Source organism: Chenopodium album, chromosome 17 (assembly GCF_948465745.1).
Source record: "Chenopodium album chromosome 17, dcCheAlbu1.1, whole genome shotgun sequence".
NCBI classification, from domain to species: Eukaryota; Viridiplantae; Streptophyta; class Magnoliopsida; order Caryophyllales; family Amaranthaceae; genus Chenopodium; species Chenopodium album.
In genome coordinates this window covers 20,725,102-20,731,066 of record NC_137850.1, presented here as the reverse complement: position 1 = coordinate 20,731,066, position 5,965 = coordinate 20,725,102, and the positions used below count along the sequence as shown (strand labels likewise).

Below are 5,965 nucleotides of genomic sequence, written 5' to 3'. Positions count from 1 at the left end.
GGGTGTTAAAAAGCAAATAAGCTTGAGTTTTCAAAGAGATTTATGGGTTTTGAAAGCAATGTAATAGTAGGGGAATGAAGGGGAGGTCGAGGAGAGAGAATGGGGTGAAGAAAGTAGGGTAGGGGAATGAAAAAGGGGCGAAAAAAAAGGGGCGGCTGCTAGCGATGGTGCGTGCGCTCAGGGGTTGGTGCGTGCGCACCAGCGACAGCAAGGGGGATGGTTTGACGCGAGGCTTGGGGCTGCAAAATTGGCCAAAAACGCTGCCTACCTGGTGCATACGCATAGCAAGGAGGTGCGTGCGCACCAGGTAGGGGCTGATTCTTACTTGAGACGCACCAAAGGTAGGCTAAAAGATCTGACCCCTGTGGTGCGCGCGCGCAGGTATGGGGTGCGTGCGCACCAAGAGGGTACATGGGTGGTTCAAAAACTGTCAAATTTTTTCAAAGTTAGTGTAAATTACTGACCCCTTTGGTGCGCGCGCAACCTATGATGCGCGTGCACCAAGCAAGAATATCTCAGCCATGTATATGCTCTTGTGTTTGCATAATGAGATAGTTGAAAGCGCATTCGAAAAAGATTAGAAAATCAATAAAAATGGAAACATGAGAGCGTAAAACCCCAACAAGCTTTTCCACCTAAACTTAACCAAACCTCGAGATATCTTGAAATAACACCTAAATTATTGGAAATTTTCTTCAATCCAATCTCATGGTACCTAAAATCAAGAGAACAAACAAAAGAGAAATAAGAAAAATTCTTAAGGATAAAAGAAATATAGAAAATCGTAAAATCAAAAGAAAAATGTTAGAAAACCGGGTTGCTTCCCGGGTAGCGCTTGTTTAACGTCATAGCTCGACGTCCTCCACCAATTAAGGTGGTTGTCAGAGAAGCAATGAGTGAACAAGGCCAACAAAAGCACCGTCGAAATACTTCTTGAGACGATGGCCATTTACCTTAAACGGAGAAGAAGAATCCATCATTGAGACCTCTACAACACCACTTGGAAAAAAATTCTTGACCAAATAGGGACTGCTCCATCTTCATTTTTGAATTGTAGAGAAGAACCTTATCGCCAACACAAAAATCTTTCTTCTCATTAAGCTTGTCATGTGTTTCCTTGGAACGAGATTTGTACACACTAGCACAATCATAAGCATCAAACCGAAGCTCCTCTAGCTCATGAAGATCTAACCACCATTTCTCCCCCGCACTTGTCGAGTCAAAATTTATCTTCTTGATTTCCCACAAAGAACGGGGTTCAATTTCAACCAGGACATGGCATGACTTGCCATAAACTAGGCGGTATGGAGTGGTACCTATGGAGGTCTTGAAAGCCGTTCGATAGGCCCAAAGAGCATCATCCAACTTATTCAACTAATCATTTCGATTTCTCGTAACCATCTTTTCAAGGATGAGCTTGATTTGACGATTAGAGACTTCCACTTGACTGATCGATTGGGGATGATATGGGAGACCGAATCTTTGATGGACTCCATGCTTCCTCAACATCTTTTGAAAGGTATGGTGAATAAAATGAAAACCGTTGTCGCTTATCACCGCCTTTGGTACCCCAAATCTTAGAAAGATTATCTTCTTAAACAACTTCATAACCAACTTTTGGTCATTAGTTGGGGAGGCAATGGCCTCGACCCACTTAGACACATAATCAACCGCCACAATGATATATTAATTTCCGAAAGATGAGGGAAATGGCCCCATAAAATCAATACCCCATACATCAAACACTTCCAACTCGAGTATGGGTTGTTGGGGCATTTCATTCTCTTGGAGATGTTCCCAACTCTTTGACATTGGTCACATGTCTTTACAAAGCCCTATGAGTCCTTAAAGAGATGTGGCCACCATAGACCGCATTAAAGGACTTTAGTGGCGGTCTTAGAGACACCCATATGGCCCCCGCTTGGATCTGAATGGCACATTTTCAAAACACTAGGCGCCTCTTCGTTTGGCACACACCGTCTAAGTAAGCCATCAACCCCTCGCTTGTATAAGATCGGATCATCCCACACATAATGCCTTGCCTCTCTCTTGAGCTTCTTTCTTTGATTCTTAGAAAAAAAAGGAGGAAACTCCCCACATGCGAGAAAGTTCACTAAATCGGCAAACCATGGGAGTTCCCTTGCTTCAATAGCATACAAGAAATCATCAAGCATTCTATCCTCAATTGGAGAACCATCATCTTGAATTTGAAAATCTCCCAAACGAGAAAGATGATCCGCCACAACATTTTTCGCTCCTCTTTTATTACTAATCTCAATGTCAAAGGTTTGGAGCTCAAGAACCCACCAGATCAACCTTGGTTTGGACTCATTCTTAGCAAAAAGATACTTGAGAACCGCATGATCGGTGAAGATAATGGTTTTGGAACCCAATAGATAACAACGAAACTTCTCAAAAGCATGAACTATAGCCAAGAATTCCTTCTCCGTTGTAGTGTAAATCCATTGAGCTCCATTTAGAGTCTTGTACATATAATAGATCACATGAAGTTTCTTGTCCACTCTTTGACCCAAGACACCTCCTATTGTCGAATCACTTGCATCACACATCAACTCAAATGGTAAATCCCATCTTGGAGCTTGAACAATAGGAGTAGAGATTAGAGCTTTCTTCAACTTATTGAATGCCTCCAAACACTTATCATCGAATACAAACTCGACATCTTTTTGAAGAAGATCATTGAGGGGCTTTGCAATGAGCGAGAAATCCTTGATGAATCTTCTATAACATCCGACATGCCCTAATAAAGATCTCACTCCCTTTACATTCACTGGAGGTGGAAGCTTTTCAATGACTTCAATTTTAGCTTTATCCACCTCTATCCTTTTGTGAGAGATCTTGTGGCCAAGGACTATGCCTTCCTCCACCATGAAGTGACATTTCTCCCAATTTAAGACCAAGTTCACCTTCTCACACCTTGCAACACATTTTTTAAGGTTTTCAAGGCATGCCTCAAATGAAACACCACCTACGGAGAAGTCATCCATAAAAACCTCCATCTCCTCTTCCAACATATCTCCAAATATACTCATCATGCATCTTTGAAATGTCGTCGGAGCATTGCAAAGGCCGAACGACATTCTCCTATAAGAAAATGTACCATATGGACAAGTGAAGGTTGTTTTCTCTTGGTCATCCGGGTGGATAGGGATTTGGAAAAATCCCGAATAACCATCAAGAAAACAATAAAACTTGTGCCTTGTTAGTTTCTCAAGCACTTGATCAATAAAAGGAAGGGGGAAATGATCTTTCTTTGTAGATGTGTTTAGACGTCTAAAGTCTATACACATCCTCCATCCCGTGACCATCCTTGTCGGAATGAGCTCACCTTTCTCATTCTCAACGACGGTCATACCTCCCTTCTTTGGGACAACGTGAACGGGAGAGACCCACCTAGAACTAGAAATGGGGAATATGATTTCCGCATCCAAAAGTTTGGTGATCTCCTTCTTCACTACCTCTCCCATTTGGGGGTGTAGCTTTCGTTGTCTCTCAATAGAAGGTAAGGCACCCTCCTCAAGAGTTATGTGATGTGTACATAAAGCGGGGCTTATACCTTTGAGGTCATCAATGGTATAACCCAAAGCACTTCGGTGTTTCCTCAAAACACCACACAACTTTTGAGCTTGATGCTCACTCAAAGAAGAGCTAACAATCACGAGAAATGTAGAGTTGGGTCCTAAGCACCACAAAATCCACCGGAATAACAATCACGAGCTAACAAACACCTCATCCCCTACTTTGAGTGAAATTTTAGTACTTTTCACATCTATCAAAGCACTCGAAGTAGCAAGGAATGGTCTCCCTAGAATGATAGAAATATTAGCATCTTCGTCCATCTCAAGCACCACAAAATCCACCGGAATAACAAATTTCCCAACCCTCAAAGGAACATCCTCTACCTTACCCTTAGGAAACTTAATTGATTTATCGGCTAATTGTAAAGTGATGTTAGTAGGTAAGAGTTCCCCTAGTTCAAGTCTTTGGTACACCGAATATTGCATAAGGCTAACACTCGCTCCTAGGGCACACAAGGCATTCTCAATTTGCATTTTATAAATGGCACAAGGGATGGAAAAGTTTTCGGGGTCTTTTAGCTTAGGTGGCATCTTGTTCATTATGATAGCACTACAATTCTCATTAAAGTTCACCGTCTCTACTCCATTACAAGTCCTCCTACCACTAAAAATGTCTTTGAGGAATTTTGCGTAGTTGGGCATTTGGGTGACAACTTCGGTAAATGGTAGAGAAAGGTGAAGTTGCTTGAGCATGCCAATGAATCTTCCAAATTGTTCGTCTAACTTGTGTCTCATGAATTTTTGTGGATAAGGAAGCTTGGGTTTCACAATTACTTTCTCCATTCTCACCTCATTAGGCTTCTCAATCTCAACCACACTCAAAGATGCACCATCTCTCTCATCTTCAACCAAAACCTCTTTTGTGCCCTCTTTGGTCTCACTCTTCCTAGGCAAACTCTCCTCAAGAACCTTACCACTCCTTGTGACAATAGAATTGACCGATCTCTTAGGATCTAGGCCTTGGGAAGGTAAAGAAGAAGGACTAGCATGGTCTTTTAAAGCATTAGCAAGTTGAGAAATTTGGTTTTCAGGCATCTTATTATGAGTCATCATTTCATTAAATTTCTTATCACTTACGGTCATGTAAGTGTTCAACAACTTTGTTTGATTTTCAATGATTTCTTCCAAATTTGTTCTATGTGAAGAAGAAGAGGATTGAACATAGGAATTATCATTTTGGGCTTTTGGAGCGAATCCGGGTGGAGGTCCTCTTTGAGCATTGTTTTGAAAATTGCCTCTATCTTGATTGTTCCAATTACCCCTATTTTGATTTTGACCATAACCTTGATTATGGTTAGCACTACCTTGATTATGATTCCCATAACCTTCGTTTTGATTAACATAATTTTGGTTTTGATTAACATAATTTTGGTTTTGATTGGCTACTATAACCTTGATTGTTATAGTTACCTCGAGAACCTTGGTTCCTATAACCACCACCTTGGTTATAGTTGTCAAAATTGTCATGATTGTTGTAATTCCTATTCCATTGACCTCTTTGATTCTCAAACCTAGAATCATGATTATTTGACACATAGTTCACATGCTCATTCACATTTCTATCTTGATCGTCACAAACATCCATACATGCATGAGGGCAACTAGAAACATCATGATTATACGACCCACAATCAACACAAAACAAGCATCCACTAGGCATGTTATTAGAAGAAGGAGGGGGTTGAGAATTGGAAGACATACCTCTCCCCTTAGATTAGGAGGGAAGACTTGAAACTTGGTAGATAGATCTTTCCAACTTTGCCTTGATAGTGGACATCTCCTTCCCCAAGTTTGTCATTTGTGAGGATAGATTGTTGATTGCATTTAGATGATCAACCGAGTACACTGAAGAGCTACTCTTGCTAGTTGACTCTCTTTCTCCATCTTGCCAATCTCTATAATACCTCACTACGTCTTCAATTATGTCCACCACTTCCTCTTCCGTTTTGTTCATGATAGGATCTCCGGCTCCTCCATCTAAACATGATTTTCCTTGAGGGCTAAGGCCTCCATAGAAGATTTGAATGATTTGATAGGTTGGAATTCCGTGATGAGGACACTCTCTTTGATACTCTTTGTATCTCTCCCATGCTTCATAAAGGCTCTCACTTGGCTTTTGCTTGAAACCTTGAATCAAAGCTCTAGCCTCCGCCGTTTTCTTTTGAGGATAGAAACGGGATAGAAATTCCTTGGTAACCTCGTCCCATGTCCTTAGAGAATTCGGCTTAACCTCCTTGTCTAGCCATTCCAAAGCACGCCCTATGAGAGAAAAGGGAAAGAGCTTGAGGTAGATGAATTGTTGAGAAACTCCGTTCACCTTGATAGTATTGCAATATTTTTCGAACTCTTTGAGATGGTTTAGTGGG

General features: G+C 41.2%; 1 non-coding gene across 1 annotated transcript; it reads left to right on the top strand.

Moving 5' to 3' along the window:
* The first annotated feature begins 5,641 nt into the window (after positions 1–5,641).
* LOC145590257 (small nucleolar RNA R71) lies at positions 5,642–5,747 on the top strand. The gene has a single exon (XR_014101895.1). It is a non-coding gene; the product is annotated as a small nucleolar RNA R71 (small nucleolar RNA).
* Positions 5,748–5,965: the final 218 nt, after the last annotated feature.